Source organism: Crocuta crocuta, unplaced genomic scaffold (genome assembly GCF_008692635.1).
Source record: "Crocuta crocuta isolate KB4526 unplaced genomic scaffold, BGI_CrCroc_1.0 scaffold130, whole genome shotgun sequence".
Taxonomy (NCBI): domain Eukaryota; kingdom Metazoa; phylum Chordata; class Mammalia; order Carnivora; family Hyaenidae; genus Crocuta; species Crocuta crocuta.
In genome coordinates, this window is record NW_027527920.1 from 4,689,005 (window position 1) to 4,711,973 (window position 22,969).

The 22,969-nt window shown below is 52.8% G+C and overlaps 1 long non-coding RNA gene across 3 annotated transcripts; it reads left to right on the top strand.

The window, feature by feature from the left end:
* The first annotated feature begins 12,875 nt into the window (after positions 1–12,875).
* Positions 12,876–22,590, top strand: LOC144218645 (uncharacterized). 3 transcript variants are annotated; one of them, XR_013331210.1, is made up of 4 exons: positions 12,876–12,995; positions 20,777–20,917; positions 21,948–22,287; positions 22,551–22,590. It is a non-coding gene; the product is annotated as an uncharacterized LOC144218645 (long non-coding RNA). The 3 variants fall into 3 exon arrangements; XR_013331209.1 differs by having other exon boundaries at positions 21,948–22,110; positions 22,194–22,590; XR_013331208.1 differs by having other exon boundaries at positions 21,948–22,590.
* The last annotated feature ends 379 nt before the right edge of the window (positions 22,591–22,969 follow it).

Sequence of the window (22,969 nt, forward strand, 5' to 3'; positions counted from 1 at the left end):
CATCGTGCAAGCTGTCTTGTGTATCTCTCAAGTGACAGGGGCGTTCAAGGAGAGAAGAAATAAGCGCATGTTGTGAAATTCAGATGCTATACAAATACCAGTGATGATTCCATGACAGAATTTCAGCAATGTCAGGAGGGCCTCTTTCCCTATCTGGAAAAAAAATTTTTTTGTGTGTCAAAGCTTGTCAAGGACCTGAAATTGTATCATTAGGAGCACATTCCATGGGATGTTAAAGGCTTTTAGATCTTCAAGACATTTTCAGGAAAATGCGTTTGGGAGACATCAATGTGATGCCATTATCTCTGGGCCCCGAGAGGCCGGCCGGAGAGCTGAACCACTCTGCATTGGCAGCAAACCACAGGCTGGGGACAGGGCTGGGGGTGGGGGGGGGNTCCAGGATGGGGTCCCCACATGTGCGATGGACCAGAGCCTCTGGCCCTTGAACGTGCCCGTGAATGACCTGGAGATGGAGGCAAAATACAGATTCCCATTCAGGAGCCTGAGAGGGGCCCAAGAAAACCTTCCCTTCTCACCAGCTCCCAGGGGAGGCCCCGGCTGCTGGTCTGGGGTCCACGGTGGGGAGCAAAGTGATAAGGAACGGCACACCCGACTGTCCCAAGAAGACCTGGTCGAAGGCCTAAGCATGGCAGAATCTGATGGTTTGGGAGGCATTGTGGCCCCAACGCCATCTGCCCTTGTGCGACGGCAGCCACCGATGCACAGGCGTGCTGTGTGATGATCTGGACGGCGTTTCCTGGGAGTCGTGCCTTTAGGAACCGGAAGACCGGCGTGCATGAGGGGCCTTGGGACCTTGCTGGGACCGCTGGACAGAGCCCGGTGGGGCCCCCATCTGCCCCATGTCCCCCATCCCTTTGCGTTGCCATCTGCCCCCGGCTCATGTTTTCCCAAGCCTCTGTGTGTCTGAATGGTGTGTGTGTGTGTGTGTGTGTGTGTGTGTGTGTGTGTGTGTATGTGTGTGTGTGTGTTCTCTCTCGCTATTTGTCTATCCACCTACCTTCTTCCCCTCCCCCTCTGTCTCATCACCATCCTCCCTGCTGGCTTCTCCTCGGGCTTCCCTCTCCAGCAGCTGGTTCACGGAGGTGGGTGACTTACCCTCTATCTCACCAGGTGACCGGTGTGTCCCGAAACCCCTGGCACTGGAACATGGGCCATGAGCCCCCGAGGGAGACTCAGGTGCTCTTCTCTTTGGAGATGTGCTGCCCAGCCCTGGGCCTGGCACCGGGCAAGAATGGAGAGATTTGACAGTTTTCCCACTGCCTGTAATAGCCGCGTGTGTAGGTGGCTTAGCGGGTCCCCCGCAGGAGCCCCCAGGCCCCAGGCAAAGTGCACAGGGCTCCCTCCCCAAGCTCCCGCTTCCCTGTTTTCCTGGGTCTGGGAAGTTATGGATGTGAAAAGGAACAAGGAAGACTCAAAATACGGAGACTGAGACCAGTCACCTGTCACACGGAACCCAGGTGAGTATCTGAACATGTAATCTGAGGACCTATCCCGCCTGGGGGGAGGTCAGGCCAGGAGCTGGGGGGGGGGGGGGGGGGCTGGCCACCCCCCCGGNCTGCACAGCACCTCGGAAGAGGAAGGCTGGGTGAGCACATTGGTCCCCCAGTGTCCTGGGCCCGTGGCCCCTGGTGGCAGAGAGCCCTGTCCTTGCAGGGAAGGTGAGGTCATAGATATTCAGCTTAATGACCCAAACTCAATGACGTGCATTAGGGCTTATGATACTATTGTGTTTATTTCTGGGTCGATATGACATCTGCCAAAATAAAAAGTGAAAGGAAGGGAGGGAGGGAGGGAGGAAGGGAGAGAGAGCGAAAGAGCGAACAACACGTCTTACTTCTACTATAACTTTCTGATTAGAATCTGCCTGTCTGATGATCTGCTAGTAAAGGACTGCGCTGCCCCCGGCCACACAGTCCTGGTTTACTCGGTGGTTATATTTTCCTTTGCAAATAAAGAATATTGGGGGTGCCTGTGTGGCTCAGTCGGTTAAGTGTCCGCCTTCGGCTCAGGACATGATCTCCTGGTTCATGGGTTCGAGCCCCTTGTCGGGCTCTGTGCTGACAGCTTGGAGCCTGGAGCCTGCTTCAGATTCTGTGTCTCCCTCTCTCTCTGCCCCTCCCTCGCTCATGCTCTGTCTCCCTCTCCCTCTCAAAAATAAATAGACATTAAAAAAATTTTTTTAAAGAAGAATGTGGCATTCAGGTCTGGATCAATGCTGTTCAAAGTGCTATATGAGGGTAGGTGGCTGTGTGTGAGCTGTTTGTTACCAGAACACGAGGTAGTTGAGAATAGATGTTTAGGAGCTTTTGTGGCCGGTTGGTAACGCCCTAACATCCAAGCACATGGTCGGTGGACAGGTCTTACCAAACGGCATTGGGGACAGTTGTCATTCTCTAGGGGTGAATGTCACATGGTGTGAACTGGGGTTGGCCAAGCACAGTGGGACCACACGTCAGACCATGGTGGACTGGCTCTCTTATTTAGAAAGTGGTATTTCACAACATCTGCTTTCAGTGGTATCAATCAATCCTCTAGAACCCAGTCTTGGAGCGCTCTAACAAGAGGGGGCCTCTTGACCCCCGTGCAGGGAGCCTTCTCAGGGCCTTCAGGGGCCACCTGCCCATCCTCCCTGCCCTACCCTTACCCCTCCTCACTCATTTTATCAGACAGCAACAGATGCAAGGATCACACAAGAGCAAGATAATTTCCCCGGCCAGCCCAGAGCCCCTCCGTCTTTCTTTCTTCCAGTTAAAGCAGAGGTGGGCTGTGGCGGCCTCTCCCAGATCCCTGTCCCTGGGAGGATCCGGAGGGACAGAGGGGCGCTCAGGAGCCCTGCACAAGCTGTCAGGGCTGGTCTGTGAGTGGGTAATCTCAGAGACGATGATTTAGCCCGCACCACAGCAGGATTGGAGGCGGAGAGGTAGCTGTTCCCCACGGCGTTCATTAGGCTCCCTTAGATGGAGTTTCCAGCCTCCCTGCTAGCCCTCCAAAGTGCCTGTTATTAATTCATAAAAACACTGCAAGCGTGATTGAGTCCGCTGATTACTGGAGCAGGCAGACACAAGAGATGGTAAAATATTCCTGTCTCTCTATCAGGCTCTCAGGGGCTCGGGAGGAGGAAAAAAAAATAAAAGAGAAAAGCAACAACATGAAGAAAGAAATATGGGGGGGGGACTGTGTCGTGAAATATTAATCAGAGCCGTCTGCCCCTGGGGGCCAAAGCTAGGAGGCGGCATCATCAATGTAGCAAGAGCTGCCTAGCGACACGTCTTTGCGAAGCTGATTATTGCGGGTAAACACAGCTAAATATTCTGAATCTTTGGACTGTGCCTCCGGTGTCGCTGGAGAATCTGATTCCCTTATCGTCCTTCTGCAGGTGTGGCCCCGGGAGAGTGTGGGAGGTGCTGGCATGATGGGGCTGCGTGTGCAGGGAGCCTCTTGGGCCCCAGTAAGGGCTGCTTCAGCTCCTCTCCAAACACTGATTTGGGTGGGGTGTGCATGTGAGTGTGCGTGTGCGTGTGTGTGTGTGTGTGTGTGTGTGTGTGTGCGCGCGCGCGCATGTGGCTGGGGCTGCCTCTAGTTAGCTCTTAACAGCTGATGACCTGATGCTGACCGTGCCAAGGGAGCCCCAGTTCTAGAAGAGCTTTCTCGAGAGTCCTCAACAGGAGGCCGGGTAGTTTGGGTGGGGTATCAGGGGCTGGGTGGGGGTGCATTCAGGTGCCTCCAGCGAGACTGGAATCTTTCCTGCTAAACCCCCCAGTGGAGAAGCTGTTATTCATTGACTGTGATATAAGCTCGTGGTGCACACATCATTGCATTAAGGAACCACCATGCCTGCCCCACACCCTGTGAGCTCAGCAATTGAGACCTGAAGCCTGCAGGTAAGACTGGAAGAGATTGGTCACCTGTTGTTATGGGCTGGAATGAGCCTAGGGATCACAGAATACTGAGGGTGGGAGGGACGCTGATGTGGATCTCCCCTGCACGGAATCTGAGGTCATCAGAGTGGAAGTGCGTTTGGAGATCGGATATTCCGACCTCCTCATTGGACAGAGGCCTAGAGAGGGACAGGGACTTGCCCAAGGTCACACAGCAGACATATGATTCTTGATGCATAGGCCTGCCTCCCAGCATACTGACGGGGCCTGAAGAAGGAGGAACAGGGTGAGTGATGGAAATTGGTTTGCACTGAGCCTTTGGGCTTGAGGAAAGCTCCCTGTCAGCTACGAGGAACTGGATCAGAAGGGAGTGAGCTCAGGGGAATAGATGGTGCCCCAGGATTCCTGGTACCAGCCCCAGCTTCGCAGCCAAACTTTTGGAGAACCTTGATCCAAGGTTGATCCTTGAGCCTCTCTGAGCCTCAGTTTCCTCATTTGTCAAGGAGTCTAAGTGGTGATACCAGTTAGTCAGATAAGCAGAGTTGATAAGCAGAGACCTTATCAAATCCATGAATGAGATCAGTATTAGGGGTGAGCTGTGGCCAGGGTCTTCTCCATGATGGACAGAAAGAGGATGGGGTTAAGCAAGATCCACTGGACCAATCATAATATCTCCTTATCCAGGAGAGCGCTGCCACAAAAAGATTTAGGAGAATTGCCCTCCACCCCAAAGTGCCCTGAGTTACTTCATTCTCCTCTTGTTGGTGCTTAGAGAAGCTCAGAATTCCTTATCCATTCTCCGTCAGTCCCATCAGCAGAGGACACATGGTAAGTGAGGACCCAGGAAGGCAATGGCCGATTGCTTTGCTGAGTGGCTTAACTTGGGAAAAAAACAAGTTTTCCTTCTTGTCTCCAAGAGATGGTTGGTCAAGCCACTTGAGAGGATAATGGCAATTGTAACAACCAACTGTCAAGCAAATGCATTATTCCCAATTTTAAGCCAGTTCTGCCCATTTTACAGAAACAAAAAGCAAGGATTAGCAAGGTTCAACAATTTTCCCCCAGTCATAGAACTGGCTGGTGGCCGAGCTTGGATTTGAACAAGGGCCTGTCTGATTCCTGAGGCCCGTGGCCTTCCCACTGTGCCTCCCTGTGATGTCATGGGGTGAAGAGGAAATGGATATTTTCTCCTGCTGATTTCTTCTCAGGCCAGGAAAATGAGCGTCAGGTCAGAAGAATGGTATGGGCTGGAGGCAAACCTATAAGGGAGGGAGGGGTTTAGAGAGCCCAGACTACTCTGAACCTACTACACTCTCCTAAGGCCAATGAACTACACCCAAGGGTCTTGAGAGCTTCTTACAAAAAAGACCACCAAACAGATGGTGGTGACCTTGGGAGGACTGTGGAGATGAGACAAGTTGAGTAGTAATAGAAATATTGTGTTCTCAGGTCCCCTGGGGGGCTCAGTCAGTTAAGCATCTGAGTCTTGATTTCAGCTCAGGTCGTGATCTCATGGGTTCCCGAGTTCAAACCGCACATCGGGCTCTGTGCTGACAGCGTGAAGCCTGCTTGGGATTCTCTCTCTCTCTTTCTCTCCCCCTTTCCCCCCACTCACAATCTCTCTCTCTCGCTCTCTCTCAAAATAAACTTTAAAAAAAGAGAAATATTGTATTCTCATGAGCCTGATATTGATCCAGGGAGGGATTGCAGTACAAGTGATTAAAGCAAGGACATATCAGCCACTGGGAAATGACATGATGACTGTCAGGGCTCAAGAAGGCTTTACAAAAATTAGCTGAATCAAAATAAGTCTATGTCAAAACAAGCACTCTTGGACAAGGTTACTGGAAAGGTCATCAGAAAAATACAATAAATGTAACAGACTTAAATTTCTGTCAAGTAATCGGTACAGACTCTCAGTACCTCCTAATGGTTGAGGTGGAGAAATGCAGGCAGGAACCTAGGAAAACGAGTTTAGTGTTAACTCAGAGGACTTTGATTAATGCCCAATGCTTGGCCCTCAGTAGATGCTTAGCCACATTTTCCAAATGAAGTGTCAATGTGCTCAATAGCTATGGCCATGACTGAACAGAATCTGTCCCCATTAAGGACTTTACCCACCACATATATACATATATATAGAGAGAGACAGAGACAAAGACAGAGAAGCCAAGTTTAATATTACCTTGAGAATAATACCAATTGTGTAGCATAATCCTTATAAACTCTTCTATGTGTCCTCAAAATGAAATAGAAAATAACTGGGCATACAGACAAGGTTCTGTAAGGATACATAGAAAACCCAATGCCAGTGGGGAGAGGCAGAAGATGGGCATCCAGGGGAATTCTGCTTTCTCTGTGGTGATTGTTTTATAATGAGAATGTAGCCATGCCTTATATGTGTGGATAGAATTAAAAGAAAGAAAGACAAAAAGAGTGGTGAGCCTTATCCAATATTTGGTGGTATTTGAGTATCAGATACGTTGTTGGCTGGGTGACACAGAAGGTCCCATTGGCATGTCAGTATCATAGAATGACAAGGACATGGAGGCTTGGGGAGGGCGGGGACCTATCCAAGGCCATGCAGCTAGGAAGGGGCAAAGCCATAAACTGGACCATTCCATATGCGTTACATTGTGACGGCTCAGAGCAGAGGGCAATGAGTTCTCAAGGAGGAAAGACTGGTTCAGGGAGATTCACTAACACATGGCATTCAAATACAGGTGAGAAGGACGAGCAAGGTTTGGTATTCCAGGCATGCCTGGTGGGCGACATAAGGGGTGATGGAAGTAAGGCATGGAGAGGTGAGATAGTACCAAGTGGCTCAGGGCTCTGGCCTGAGCTGCTTCCTCCCCGATGGAAGCCGGGGAGGTAGCACCAGTACCCATCTGCTGTTGGTGATGGAACACAGCTGCTTAGGACCCCATCTGCCCATCAGTTGGTATTTCTTACCCCCTACCGCATACCAAACCCTGTGCTAGTCATTGAAGTCTCCAGAAGCGTCAGGAAGACGTTTCCCTCCTGCGAGAGGCTCTTGGCTGGGAGGGGGACCAGACTATACTTTCAGGAATCCCACATAATGATTCACTCACAACACAAGACAGCAGCCCAGGAGAGGTTCAAAGTTACCTGCGAAATGAGTGCTTCAGGCTGTACGATTTGGTGGAAGACAGGGAAGGGGAGAGGCTGCAGACCCGGGGGGTCCTTGGCTGAGGAGCGGGGCTGGCTTGGAAAAGAGGAGGCAGGCATGACCACCAGGGTATAAAAGTGAAGGTGCAGAGGCTGGCGAGCATCAGAAGGCACTGTGCCCGGCTGTGGTGTGCCAGCTCCGGCGTCTGGCCTGTCCTGTGAGCATGGCATGGTGGAGGGCTCGGCCAAGGACCTTGATTTTGGAACTCCAAGATAGTTTGATGCCCTTGAAGCCAGTGACCAGGCAAGTCCCTCAGGCAAATGGCCGTCTCCACAGAGGGCTCCCGGCAGCCCTGCCCCAGCCACCACCTGCAGCCCCAGCCCAGGCAGCCCCGAGCCCCCAGAAACGAGGATAGTAGCTGCCCTCTATCCGTGTTGCTGCTGGGACGATTAATGAGCTCGTGTTTATAAAGGACTCTCAGCTTCTCAGAAGAACTCTGCAGAAGTACAAGTGGGTTATAATTACCACTACTGTAATTAATGAGTCCAAACTTCTTAGAGAATGTAAAGTGTGTAATGAAAGGAGGGGGAAAGAAAGTGGGGGGACCTCCATGTGTTTGAACTTGAGATATTTTTCCTTTGTAAAGTACACGTTGGTAAGGTATCAAATGATATTATATTCTCTCCTTTCAAACCTGAGCGGAACCCCAGATGGGATGCCTCAATACCAAGGGCAGGGTTTCCGAGAATAATGGAACATGTTACAGTTCTTTGAAAAATGCTGGGCTGGAAATCAATCCTGCTGTTCCCACTAACTGGGATAGTTGAGCCTTCGTCCGTAAGGAGATGATGCTACTTGCCTAACAGGTGTGTGGGGACGGGGTGTCACTGAGCTTGGGAAGGTGGGCACACAGCTAGCATTCAGTTCACTCCCGTCTTTTGACATTTTACACCCCAGATCCCAACTGTGTTACTCGGTGAAAGGGGAGATAATGCCTCCTGCTTAGACTGCCCTGAAAAGTAGGAAAACACATGCTTACAATCTTCTACTTGAATAAATGTGGCTCTTTAGTGGCACTTGGGTGGCTCAGTGGGTTAAGCATCCAACTTTTGGTTCCAGCTAAGGTCATGATCTCACAGTTTTGTGAGTTCGAGCCCCACATCGGCCTCTGCGCTGACAGTGTGGAGCCTGCTTGGAATTCTCTCTCCCTCTCTTTCCACCCCTCCTGCTCTCTAAAACAAACAAACTTAAAAAACAAATAAATGGGGCTATTTGTAAAAGATACTTTTTAGCTTTTTTCTTTTGGTGACCATGGGGTATCATTTCCTTAAGATAAATTCCTTCTTATCCTTCTAAGAGCAAAGAGGATACAGTGACACTTCACAAAGATGAAATTTGCTTTCTAAGCTTGACTTGGTTTACCTGGCCATCCACAGGGGCCTCGGGCCTTTTGTTGGCCTGATTTATGCACTCCAAAATGTTGGGAAATTAAAGTCCAAGTGCTATTTTTTACATTAATTCTGCCATGTCATTTGCTAGAATCGCCCACGTCTTAGTTTTCTTAATTTTATTGGCTCTGGTTTGCTCAAGTCCCTGGTTAGAGTCAGCATTTCTCGCTCTCGCTCCTACCCTGGGCATATCCAGAATCTGTCAAGGCAACTCCATTATTTCCCCAAGTGTTTCACACGCTCATATCCCACGGGGGCAAAGAGTGCAGTGTGCACACCCACAGTTTGATTTTACTGTGAGTCACGGGTCCATCCTCCTCCCACATGCTCTGATCCCACAGGGCCAAGGTCAGTTTTACTCATCTTTCTTTGACTTGGGAGAGGAAAATAAATGTAGGGATGAGTGTCAAGAATAGTTTATATGTTGCCTAGCCTGGCACCTCAGAGCCTTTCTGAAAAGGGGCCCAGCTCATACAGAGAGACTGGAGGGAGTAAAAAAGAAGCTTCCTCTGCACGTCTAGAAGGAAAGCTAAGGTTGTGTTAAGGACGGTGGGAAGAGAAGAGTGCTGTCTTTGGGCATTTGCAGGGTCATACAGCCCAGATGCCTGCCTGCCCACATGAGCTCCTGGCTGATCTGCCCCCAGTGGCCCGCCCTGGTGGTACCTGCCTGCATCAGGGTGGCTGGACATCTGACCGATGTTTGGGCTAACTCGTGAGACTCTAGGGATTTGGGAATTGGGTTGTGTCATTGCTGGCACTTGAACTGATAGAGCAGGATGACCATTTTCTGCTATGTACGTAGGGAAGAGAAAGTCAAATGTCAAGGGGGAGAGAGAGAGAGGAGGAGAGGGAGGGGGAGAGAAGGGGTAGGGAGGGAGAGGGAGAAAAAGAGAGAGAGGTCAGGGAGACAGAATTGAAGCAGAGGAGGAGGTCAGAGGGAACTGGAGACGGAAGACCATTAGGACCCAAGAAGGGGAAAGAGAAGACTTTGGGCCAATTTTCCTCCTGGGCCCACTGGCTTCCTGCCCCTGGAGCCTGGGATATTCCCGTGATTCTTTACAATAAATTCCATGCTTGACTTAAGGCAGGCAAGTAGCTTTCTGTTCCTTGTGACTAAACGATTCCTTTTGAAGACACGGTTTTGTTAATAACTTGACCTCATTTACTAATGTGTATAACTTTTTTTCGTTTTTAAAAAGAAAAATCTAATGGAAAAAAGATGCTAGTTTCTCCTGTTTGTTCTTTCTGCAGTAGAGATTTGTAGTTGCCTACCCAATGTCCATTCTCCAATTTTTATAACAGAATCCCTAGGTTTTGGGGGTAGCAATGGGCCCAACTAACAAGCTACATATCCCAAGCTCTCTTATAGCTAGCTATTTGTGGCTAACAGAGCTAAAAGTAGAAGTCATTGGGTGGGGACCCCAGAAAAGCTTTTTAAAAAGGGGGTTCAACTGGTACATGACTTTCTTTCTTCCTTTCCTTCCTATCTTCCTTCCTTCCTCCTTCCCTCCCTCCCTCCCTCCCTCCCTCCTTCCTTCCTTCCTTCCTTCCTTCCTTCCTTCCTTCCTTCCTTCCTTCCTTCCTTCCTCCCTTCCTTTCTCCTTCCCTCCCTCCTTCCTTCTTCCCTTCAAAGATCCTCCCATCTGGAACATGGGCATGATGACTGGAGCCCCAGCAACCGGCTTGTGAAGAAAATGTGGTCACATTCTGGGGCCGGCAGAGCAGAGAGCTCGAAGGATCCTGGGTGCCTGATGAAATCATGGACCACCCAACCATTGGATGGCTACAGCCCATCTGAGCCTACCAATCCCACATCAGAGTAGCCTGGGCAACCTCAGTCCCTGTTCCTTCATATTGATCTGAATCCAGGTGCCACCTTTCCTCTCTGAATGCACCTGCATGACCCCAAAAGCTTGCCTTTTCATCCTACTGAATCAGCTCTCCTGATGGCCTCTTCCATTCTGGACTGACCCAGGTCCGCATCCCTGGTCTTTGTGGCAGCCCATCCTTCCCGCGTGGCACTTCCACCCAAGGCTGGGGGTGTCGCCACCCGGGGATCTGCACTGAGAGTCAGGACCACAACCACAAATCCGGCAGAGGAGCGCCTTCCTCCACATCTTCCTCATCCCCACTCCCTAGGAGAACTCAGGACCCTCCCTCCCTCCTCCACCAGAAGTCAAAACCATCCCCAGAAGCTGTAGGATGAGACTTTGGCGTGGCCTTGAGAAATAAATCCAAAAGACCATGCGACCTTGAACCCCATGTGGGTGAAACAGATTCCTGAGGAAGGGATGTTGCGAGGAAATAGTTCTCCAGCTTGAGCAGGCACCAGGATCCCCGCGAGGTCCCATTAAAATGGACTGTGGCTTGGATTTCACCTCCAGAGTATCAGACTCGTAAGTAGATTAGGGGCGGGGCCTGAGAACCCGGTATCTGACACACTGCTGCTGCTAGACATGGGGGTGGGGGGTTACACTTGGAGCATCCTGCTCTACTAGGACCTAGACAAGCCAGCCTGGAGACATTGCACCCCCTTGGAGGCAGAGGATGTGCCCGCCCCCGCCCCGCCCCGCTGCCCCAGCTGGCACTGCTGAGTCTGGAGGCCACGGTCAAATGCCCAGGAAAGCAATACCTCCTCCTCAGCACCCCCTCAGTTCCCCATACAAACACCCCGAAATCCTGGCATCCCCGGAGCCCGGGCTCTGTTCAGCTGTCTTAGCAATCCTCTCCTAAAACCGCTGGAAAGAAGGAGAAAGATCTAAAGTCCTTACTCTGCAGTATGGAAAAAAATATTAAGGAATTATCATGTAGCCTTAAACCCTATATATGCAAATGCACTCATTTGAATAACTGCCAATTTATATGCCTCATCAAATTAGGTATTCAAATTCTAGCCTGCGTCTGTACCGTTCCTCTTCCTGGTTCAGGCTTAAATAGTCACATGAAGGATGAGCTGCTGGCTTCTCTTCTGGGCCCCTGTCTCTTTAGAACAGAAAGGAATAATTAGGGATTAGTTTTCTGGAGCGTAAATTGTCCCTTTGATGGTTGGGCTGGCCCTCTTTTTTGTCGTTTCTGTCACAGCAATCTGCCACTTCCTTCTCCCGGGCATGGGGCTCTTGAAAAATATGTGATTTTTTTTAGCCCTCCGGTTTCACCCCACCCTGGGAGGCCGCCGGGGCGTGGAGTGGGGCCCGCATCTCACAGGTGGGGAAACCGAGGCCCGCGGTCTACACAAGCCTTAAACGTGGACTCAGGGCTTGGTGTTTGGGATTCAAAACCCAGGCCTCCTGGCTATCACATCAGTCCTCTGCGAGGCCTGCTGTCCCATTTTGCCTCACGTCGAAATTGGTGATAATTTCAAGCTCTTCCAAAAAAAAATTTAAAAAGGCCCTTTCTGTTTCCTCCTGGTGACCCCTGTGGGACATGTGGGGGTGGCTGGTCCTCACCACGTTTTATAGATGATAGATAACGAAGCTGGGGCCTGAAGGTATCCGGCTAGTGAGAATCAGAGCGGAAACAAAGCCCAGGCCACAACGCGGCGGCCTGAGAGCCCCCGGCCGAAGGACTCCTAGCACGTCCCCCGGCGTGCATCCTTGACCTGGACGCGGGCGGCCTGAGATGGGTCGCGGTGGGAGCGAGGCGCCGTGGGAACCGGCACACACTGCACACCAGGGAGCTGCACCTCCCCCCCGCGCCCCCAAACCCAATTCCAGATTCGTTTCTCACGGAGATGGCTCGGATGGAAAACAGCTTTGGGTTCCAGCCTTTCTGCATCATCGCGGCTACAGTCCTCGGCATCTCACTGGACGCACCTCTGGAGACAGGCCGGGAACTGCACAGCACCTTCCAGAGAGGTGGCCCGAGTGCCCACAGCTGCCTTCAGCCGAGGGACCGTTCGCCTGCCTCTGAGCATCCTCCCAGCCCCTGCCAGGTCCCGGAAGACAGGCAAGGGCAGTCCCAACATTCTAGAATTATACACCACTTCCAGTATGCCCCCTCGCCACGTTTCTTTCACCTCTGGGACCCAGGACCCCGTGGGTCAGGACATTCAGCACCTGCCTGTCCTGTCTGGCTCAGGACCTCTGGTAGGGAATGGGGATGGGTAAGGTGAGGCTGGACAGACACGTGGCCAAGTTGCTGCTGGGTCAAGTCCATGCACCATATAGAAGGTAAGGCCAAGTGTCTCCACCCCGAGGAGCGGTGATTGCCCCCTAGGCTTAATGCTTGACCTTGCTGGACCTTCGGAAGCTGCTGCTCTCTCCTGCTGGCTAAGTGCCTGGGCGCCTTCTCTCCCAGCCCGCCCCGCCCTGCCCATCACAAAGCAAGGCTACTGTGACCTAGGCCGGCAACGAGCTGTCTGGATACCGCCGTGGAGGCCCTCCCCTGCCTGCACTCAGAGCCCAGACGGTGACTGGCACTCAAACCTCATTTCCCAACAACCTCCCCCTGAAGAGCCTCCCCTTTGGAACAAGACGCTGGCCTGGAACTTCCTGAAGTTGGTGTTCTCGTCCCTGGATTGTAAGTATCGGCCAAGGCCTCGGGGTGGTTAATAATGTTATTTCCTTCCTCTCCCTGAGACCCAAGGTCCATTCCAGCTCACGCCTGTCAGTCCCAACATCGCTGGGGATTATTTTAATCACCTCTCCCATACGGAAGGACTCTGGTCAGCAAAAGAGACACAACATAGCTGCCTTTTAATGGAAGCAGGAGGAAAGCCTTGGTGCATTTGATGTTTGTTTGCTTCTGACACGGCCACCCACTTCCTGAGAGTCCTTGAGGCAGTTTATCATATGAAACCAGATAAAGAACAACTGAAAATAAAACCACAAAGAGGTTTCCCGAGCCATGGAGAAAACTGGGAGGAAGAAAGCTTCAGGGGCCTCAAATAATAAGATCTGATTTACCTCTGAGCCTCCTGGCAGCCAAAGCAAAATGAAGTAACCAGAGAAAGGCGATGGGGAACTGGGAGATTCTTGTGAAGGGAAGACTGATCCTTTCCTGGAGGTGGGGCCAGGCTTGATGGCTGGGATAGAGCCCACCGGGTGGGGGCTCGCCCTTCCTTCGCCCAGGTGATGCCCACTCTCCCCTGCCGGCCTCAGCTAAAGCCCCAGAAATTACAGCGGTGCTTGCTATATTTCCACACCAGCTTCATAAATAAATATGGGTGCCGAGGAGGAATTCCCCAAAGAAAGTTAGGAAATCAGAGTCGTGTTTATCCTAAGGAGCAAGGCATGCAAATACAGCAGCTGCTCCCATCAGTAAATAGGAAAGGAGAGGGATCTGGTGGCTGTTTGCAATGATCGAGTGTGGTCTGGACCAAAATAGTCAAGTGTATTTGGGCTGGGAATTAGGTACAGATAAACATGAGGTAGGTTGCTTTCTGCCGTGACTGTCTGGAAACACCATGGACAAACTTGTTTCTCATTAAAGTGGATGATATTTTACATGCGCTCAGGCAGGCATCAATCAAAGGGCTCCGCTGGCTGATCTTTTGTTAGGGTTTAACGACATCTGTCTCCTTTATCCATTTGGTACAGGTGACTATCTGATAGCTGCTTGGATGGGAGAGGGGGTCCCCTATATCCACCCAGCAGGAGCCTGTCAGCTTCCTTGCACCCAGCTGCTTATCAAACACCTAAGCACCATTCCCTTCTTCATGCCCATGCTCCCTCTCTTGAGCAAAGTAGCTTTTTGTTCAACTGAGTCAGGAAATAGACTCTGTGTGATCTGGGGGCAGTCGGACCTCCATAAAGGCAAAGGCGGGCTGCTGGCTGCCAGTGCAACCCCGCAAAGACTGTGCGTTCACAGAGTTCCTGCGAAAGCTCTGACCCCAGGACATTTGCAGACGCTTCAACAGAGGTGGATAAGGTGAGAAACCCGCTGCCAATGAAAAGGCTCAGAGAAGCAGGACAGTAACTTCCAGAACAATGATTAAAAGCCCGAGCACAGCATACGAAGCCTTTCGTTAGGGCTCTGAGTCTGTGCGTAGCCTCCCCTCCACTCCCCGCAGGAAGCCTTCTAGCGAAGAGGGGAGGGGAAGCCTCCCGGTGTTGTGGCAAACTTCAAGGCTCCCCAAACACATCAAAGCTGTGCCCTTTGCCTGGACGCCCTCTTTTCTTCCTCTAGTGGCTCTCAATGGGAGGCGGTTTTGCTCCCCGGGGACATTTGGCCATGTCTGGAGACATTTTTGGCTGTCACCGCGTCAGGAGGGAGCTTTCGGCGGGTCGACAGAAGAGCAGTCAATGCCGCTGAACACACGGCGTCACAGCAAAGAAGCGTCCAGCCCAAACGTCGATAGTGCCCAGGTTGCAGCGACTTGCCTTCCAACACTCAGCAAGGAGTAGCGCCTTGCTTCAGAGAGCCCCCCCAACTCGCCCTGGCTGTGCCAGGAGCCCCCTCCCCCACCGCCGGGTTCCCAGGCCAGCAGAGAGTTTGGGCCATGGGGGCTCTGATGAAGGGCCCTAGGAATGACTGCAGGCATTAGCCATTGTTCTGTCTCAGTCCTGTCCCTTCTTTCTCTGTTTGAGTCACTTCCTGGCTGGTGGGAACGTGCAATTCTGTGCAAAGAGCCTCCGGCTGGTCCCTTCCAGCCTCAGTTTCCCCAGCTGTGAAAGAAGGAGAATGGACCGTACAGGGCTGACCTCGATCTGCTCCCAGCGTCCACCCCTCCGAGGTGACAGCAGCCCACTCCGGACACTGCCTCGGCGTCAACAGCTGAAGCACAGAAAGAAACCGAGGTTAACTCCACTCCAGGAAGAGAGCGGGAGCCCGAGAACCTTGTTAGAAAATGCCTGCTACATAGAGGAGGAAGTCACAGTTTACTTCCCAGAGAAGAGCCTTCTCTTCAGGACTGTTGATTCGGTTGCTTCTAGCTGCTGCTTCTTGTCACCGCAGTGCCCCCAGGCTGGCTGATCTGTCTCAGACAGATCCTCCTGAGAGAGAACGGGAGCGGGAGACTCTAAGTCAGAAACCAGGGAGGGGCTGCCTGGGCCACCCACCTGGGAATTAGGCCAGCCAGGGTCCAGGGTGGCCGTGACCGCCATGCGACCTTGGACAAGTCTCCTTGCCTGTCTGGACCTCAGTTTATCCATCTGTCCAATGGGAATGCAATGCTCAGGCTCCCTCCTGGAATCGTTAGAAAATCGATGGAGGAGGGGAAGACCAAGCCAGAGGATGCCGCTAATATTTACGGAACCCGATTCTATGCCAGGCCGTTTACAGACATCATTGCCCAATTATTCACGCTGAGCCCTCCATTCTGTGGAGGAGGCAGCAGTCTCAAAGACGGGGATGAATGCCTGCAGTCCCACGGTGAACCGGGATGTGAGCACAAGTCTGCCCCGCCACGGGCCACGTTCTCTCGTCCACGCGGTACTGTCTCGATTATACTCGCTGCCTGTGGGACCAGGGCCTGCTAACCGCCGGTAAGCCTTTCCCAGAATGGTCAGCCTGCCATGCGCTTCGCCCTTCATTAAGGGTAGAGTATGTGGGACTGAGGATCTATCCCACGGGAGGAGAGGGAAGAGAAAATGGCGTCAGGTGGAGGAGGTAGGATTTGAACCGGGCCCTGGAGGGGGCGGGCAGAGAGGAGTAAGGGGGGCATTCCAGGCAGGGAGAGAACAAGACCAAAGGCACAGCAGCGGGAATGAGCGTGGCGGTTGCAGGTGGCAGGGAGAAGGGCATGTGAGCATCCGACTCAGGCTCACATCACGGGGTGGGGGGAAACGATGGAGCGAAGGTGGGGGACACGGGTGTCGGGTGGGGATAAGCCATCTTCTCCGTCCTCCGTCCATGAACTGCCGCCCGCAGACCCCTCATGCACACTCTGGGGTCACTGGCAGACTAGTGAAAAAAAAAAAAATGGAAAAGTAGAACCCTTGGAGATAATTAGCATTTTAATTGGGATCAGTGCTTCAGGCTAAAAGGAGAACGGTTTAATGCGCAGTTCTAGGCAGAAGCCGGCACGTCCAGCAGGATCTGGGACGCTGTGCGCGGGGATGGAGTCGGTCCTACCGTTTTTCTCCTCCGCCTCTCCATTCAATTAACCTCCGCGCTCCCCTCTCTACAGCAGGCCTTCCGGGAGGTGCTTTACACACAGTATCTCATTTAATTCTCTGAGCAGCCCAGAGCTCAATGCAGGTATTGCCGACCATCCCACTCCCAGGCCGGCCAGGGTCTGTTCAACCCCGTTGGCAGGAGCCATACCTGGAGGTTCGGATTACGCAGCTCTTAGTGGCCTGGCTGGCGTTCGTGTCCAGATCCGCTCGACTCCCCGTCCAGTGCTCCTCTGCTGATAGCCTGATGGGAAGATCAAGGCAGGGCCCATGCCCTTTTTGCCAGACCCCAGGTTAGGGTCTCAGTCGGCAAAGTAAACATGAATGTCTGTTGACCTGGAAATCTGGGAAGGGCTCTCCAAAGTCAATTTCCAGCAAAGTCAAGGTTCTCGATTTAAGCACCATGTTTAAAAAAATAAGTTGAATAGGGGCGCCTGGGTGGCTCAGTCGGTTAAGCATCCCACTTCCGTTCAGGTCATGATCTCACGGTCTGGGGGTTCCAGCCCGGTGTCAGGCTCTGTGCTGACAGCTCAGAGCCTGGAGCCTGATTTGGATTCTGTGTCTCCCTCTCTCTCTCTACCCCTCCCCCCTCATGCTCTGTCTGTCTGTCTCTCCCTCTCAAATATAAACATTTTTAAAAAACCTTTTTTAAAAAAGTTAAATAAATAATAAGTTAAAAACTAAGTTAATGTCATTTCATATGGAAATCTTAGTTCTGTCCCTAAAATGACAGCTGGGACAGTGATAAGATCACACATCATTTGCCCATCAAACCAAACGGGTGAGCTGCTCCTGCTTTTTATTCAGTTTGCAGCCAGTTGAGGGGCCTCCTGGGAGTCCCTTCCTAAGTCCTGCCCCTGTTGACGTCCTCGATGCACAGCACACACTTCCCTTGCCTGCTAACCCCCGGGTTCTCCCATGGGGGGCAGCTTGGAGGAGCTCTCAAGAGAGGGGTCGCTCACCCAGCTAAGGGCAGGCCCGGGCCACACAGAGCCGGGCTGCCGCCCCTCCAGGTCCCGGGGCTCTGCTGCTGGAGTCAGAGTGAGAAGCTGGAGAAAGGTCTAAGAGCATCCCTGCCCATGGTCCTTACAGCCCGGAGACCCAGGCCACACTGGTTTGGGTCTCATTCTGTTTCACACTGGGCCCCCTTCTGTGAGCTTCGGCCACCCAGCCGGCGTGGGGCCCATATCTCCTAGTGTCCTGGAGCTCTTCCGTGGCTTGTAACCCACGCTCCTGAGCCCAATGTGGCCACACTCTCCCTGCTGTCACCTGTCCTGGTGCCTTCCCTCCCTGCCATCCACGCACTGGCCTTCAGAAATTGTCCCCATCCCCCCCCCCATCTGCATGCGCCAAGGGACGGGGAAGCCCTCACTCAGCCCATTAGAAGTGTGTGCAAAGTAAGAGTCCAAGGGATGTGAGCAGGGTGTGGAAGGTGCTCGCCAGTCAGCTACACAGTCCATCAACATGTATTTTTGAGTTCCTGCCATGGGCCAAGTTCAGCGCCCGCCTCTGGGGGTGTGGACAGGGCTGCCAGGCGCGGCTCTGCAGCTCCTCTCGGTCAGGGTCAGGATCGCGCACCCTGGTCCGGGAACCGCCCTGCCGAGAGGACTGAGATCTAGAACAGTGGTCCCAGGAGGCCCCTTCCATCCACTGCAACTTACAGGAAATTTTAAATAGCCTTTTAATCTTTACAACAGGAAGCTAGGTTGTTGTGACCAAGGGTCCCTCACGTGTGGATGCTCAGCTGGTCAGGAACATAAGGCCTATCTAGGAGGAGAAGTACCTTGGGGACTGCAGATCAGGAGCCCCGGGGGGCGGGGGGGGGGGCAGCCTGGCCTCATGGGCACATTTGTGTGTTTCTCCATTTAGTGGGCAGTATTGAGCCCCTCCCATGTGCCAGGTCAAGTGCTCGGCTCTTCAAAACACACGTATCCTAGGGACGCCCGGGTGCCTCAGTCGGTTAAGCATCTGACTTCGACTCAGGTCATGATCTCGCCGTTCGTGAGTTCGAGCCAGGCGTCGGGCTCTGTGCTGACAGCTGCGAGCTTGGAGCCTGCTTCAGATTCTGTGTCTCCCCCTCTCTCTGCCCCTCCCCTGCTTGTGCTCTGTGTGTCTCTATCTCATAAGTAAATAAATAAACACTTAAAATTTTTTTTTAAATAATAAAGGGAAGTGCAAGCTTCTCCACGGAGGTCCCAGCTAGTGTGGGTGGTTGGAAAGCTTCCCCAAGGAAGGGTGATTAGGTTACATACATGTGGGTAAACTGAGGCCCAGACGCACTGAATATATTAAGCTCAGAGTGGCTGTCATGATTACAGACACCCATTTTCTCAAGTCTCAGCTCACTGGGCCCACAGGCCCTCCTCCCAGTTTTTATTTTTGAGGGTGCAGGGACCCCATACACCAGCCTGTGTTCGAGGAACTCACAATGTACACTCATCGTTAGATTGTGGCCTAGCCTGTGCTCATGGACACACATATGCACATACACACGCACGCATACACACACACTCGCACACCTGCTTCGGTCTGAGTTCCGGGACAAGCCTGAATGACAAAGGGACGCCTGGGTCCTGCCTTCGAGGCCTGGGGAAGAAAATGAGAACCTCTAGCCTGTCACATCCTCAGTGCTGTTTTGAAATCCGAGGCTGGGTTCCCGGCCCTTCTCAGCCCTTCCCCGCCTGTAATTTGCCCCTCAGCCTCCCCTGGGGAGGCCGGCCCTGGCACACGGCTGGGTTTGATCAAAGCCTCCCCAAACCCAGGCTGAAGCCGCAACTCTCCGCATTATTAAAGTGTTTAATAACAGTCCGTGGCTCCTCCTTCCCCAAGACCCTGAAAACCCTCTTGTCCTTACTCCATTCACCCTCTGCCTTTTAATGGGAGGAGAAGGGGGGCGTGGGGGAAGGGAGGCTGCGAAGGGTGGATGGATCTGATTTCCCTCGCCGAGTTCAAAATCATAATCGCAACGTTCCTAATTTCCATGTTCTGGAAAGCTCCTTACAGTATAACAAATGCCCTAATTACCGTGTTTGCCGCCCCTTAATGTCGTTTTAAACACACTGCTCCATTTCAGTCCCCTGCAACGTGACGAAAATAAGCCGCCGCGAGAGTTTCCTGGGCGCAGAACAGGTCTCCGGCCTGCCTGGATCCAGAGATTTCAATCTTATCTGGCAGGCAGGGTAATTTGAAATTTAATCATCTTTTCCCCAAGCCACAGTGCCTTATTATGGCTTTTTTTTTTCTCCCAGAGAAAAGAACAGGTCCAGAAATCGATCTCCAAAATTCGGTGTGGAGGGAGAAGGGGAGGGGGCGGGGGAGGGTGCACCAGGCTATGGGTCAGTGCCCGCCATCGCTGTGACCGCTTTCTGCTGGGACAGGCACCTGGCAAGGCTCCCGGCAGAGCCCTGGTGAGACCCCGCCAGCCGACGGCTCTCCCCTCCGGTCTTTGCTGTGCTCAGAATCCCACAGAGAAGTGATTTCCCTCTGCCCTAGTGGGAAGGCAGTCGTCTCAAGAGAGATGGTGCAATGCGTGTAGGCCAGCCAGCAGCCTCTGGGGGAAGCCACCTCGTCCCCCCCAACCCCCAGCCGGTTGATGAAGATGCTTCCACTGTGGCCCCCAGCCCGGTCAGGGAAAGAAGAAATGCCCAAAGTTCTTGAGCAAACCAGGTTCTGTCCGTGGACTGGGGAGGAGAGGTTTGATGATCCAGAGTCAGAAGCTAGTCGAAGGGACTTTCTTCCCGTCATCAGCCTGCACACTTCTGAGCGGGGAATCTGAGTGTCACCGTACCTGGTCAAGACGGATGCTCCTTCCTACAGGAACACACTTAATCTCCCATATACAAATAGGAGCATGCAACATACCGGTGGCTCGTCCCTGAAGGAAATTTGATAGAGGCTTCCCAATCGTGGCCACCGTCTTAAAAGCTCAACGACCTACCAGCAGTGATTTACAAAGCTGAAAGAAACTTCTTCAGATGATCAATAAGAGCAAAAGTCAGTCGACAGTACGGAAGGGAAGCTAGAGCTGTCCTGCTGTTCTACCTCTAGAGAACGCGAGTGCAAAGTTGGTGACGTGTGAGGAAAGGATCAAAGAGAATACAGTCCAAAACAGAGGAGAAAACTATCTTATCGGCACGTGGGGCAGTTGATGGCTAAACGTTGGGTTATTTTTTCCCCTGGATTTTGTCATGTGTGTGGTATTTGTCAGCTTTTTAAGGTACGATTTGTTGTAATTTCTCGTTCTAGACAATACACACTCTTGTACTGAAGTTGGGACTCGATGTTCTAGTTCTGTAATGAACACCTAGCCAAACCTGGGTCCGGCTTGGGACCAGCTGGCCGGTTGGATGCAGGGACGCGAGGAAGACAGTCAGGGGCGACCCCAAGGTAAGGTCTTTCCAACGTCTGGGTAGTAAATGGCTCCCCTATTTTTATACAATAGTGGGAACACTTAGGTTTTAAAAATGACCTTATTCAGCAGAGGAAACACCTGGTCCCTTATGCTGAGTTGCTATCACATTTACAGAGTGAATGCCACAGGCCTGCGAATTCGCAAGCCCAAGCTGGTCAGTGCAGCGCTTGAGCAGGGATGCCTGGGGGTGAGTCCTGGAGACATGCCTTTGGACAGAAGGGACTAGCCATGACCTGGCTCTAAGAAAAGTTGCAGATTTAGTTGTGCCAGGGGCCCAGAGCCCAGCACCAGGAGAGAGTAAGGACTGTTTCCCAGGGCGGGCCCTGCCCACCTCTGTGGCCCTGCCTTCACGACCCCTGCCTAGGATCCCTGGGCAGCCCTGACCCCATCGTCACCCCTGATCCTCTCTACACATCCAGCTCTTTGCGGTGCAAACCCTCCAAGGATTCTGTGTCTCCCTGTGGCCCAAATGCCCTTCTGGGCTTCTCGGTGTCTTTGCACACACACAAGGTGGTCTACCGCTCACACTGGGGCTCCTGGCCATCCCAGGTCGCTTCTGCACTGAGGCTGACTCATGGCAGCCCATGGCCGTGCACTGACTGATGGGACCAGGTGGCAAAGGCATATGAAACCCTCCCCGACAACGAGCAATGGCTCTGAACCCCTTCCCCTGTACCCAGCAAGAGGCGCAACCAAGGCCATCTCGGAAAGCAAAACGAGCCTGTTTTAAAATCACTCTTAGTTGCGCTGCATCCTTGCTGCCCCTCGGGGATGTGGGCAGCCACCCAAAGATGCCTGTTGACCTTCACTGGCCCCACCCCCTCGATCAACCTGGGAAAGGGCACCGCCAGTGTGGCGGCGAGGGGGCCGTGGCGGGGCTGTCCGTGATGCCTTTGTTTCGCTGCAATAAATCCTGTGCAGGAGGAAGCCAACCAGAATGAAACGGTGGGGCACACTGCTCCTCCCCCAGTGCTCATTTATGTGTCGTGTTTAACCCTATGACAGCCCTGTGGCGATCCCCAGTTTACAGAGGGGAAACTCAGAACAGCTCCCACTTCCTGGCAGTCGACCTCATGCCGCATTCCGCACTATGGTCTGAGATCCGGATCGCGACGAGGGAGAAATGACCAGCTTCTCGGATCTCTGTCTTCCTAAATCTGAGCCTGAGGTACCCTCGTTCCAGGGTGGCAAGGAATCCGTGGCAGTTACTCTTGTGATCTAAGCCCCCACCCTCTCATCCCCCTCCCCCAGAACTTCAGGCTGCTGGACTGTTCATGGAGTCCCGAACTGAAGCAGGGCCCCCCGGAGGCCAGGTGGTGGTGGGCACCCCCTCGTTCTGCACGGGGTGAGCTTCCTCAGCCCCTGGCCCCCAAACACTGTCCGCTCCTGGGCTGCGTAAAGAGCGAGGGTCTTTGCCAAGCAGGCAACCCTGAGCTGGGACCTGCCTAACCCTAACCCGGGGCCACCCACCCTTCTGGGGTCTTCCCCAGGTGAGAACACTCACCACCTGGCGGCCGCCCACTACAACCCCATCCCTGCGTCGGGCAACGCCCCTCTTTTTCCTCTGTTGACCTCAAAAGTGCTCCCTTGTCATTGTCCCTCACATAGCACCTACCAAGACTGAAACAATAAACCACAAGACAACAGACGGAAGCCCACATGGTGATTAATAATGTTACATGTGCAGCGTCTCATTTTTAACCCTCGCAGAAGCCCTCTGTGGGTGGGTATTCTTACCATCATCTCACAGATGAGGAAACTGAGGCTTAGACCTGACAAACGGCTTACCCCAGTGCCTCACAGCCTGTTAGGTGTAGAGCAGGGAGTGCACCCCACGTCTGTCTGCCTCATGCCTGAAGAGTTCGTCCAGATTCTGTCTTTTAAAACGTAGTGAGTCTGGGGCGCCCATGTGGCTCAATTGGTTAAGCGTCTGACCTCTACTCAGGTCCTGATCTCATGATCTGTGAGTTTGAGCCCCACATCGGGCTCTGTGCTGACAGCTTGGAGCCTGGAGGCTGCTTCTGATT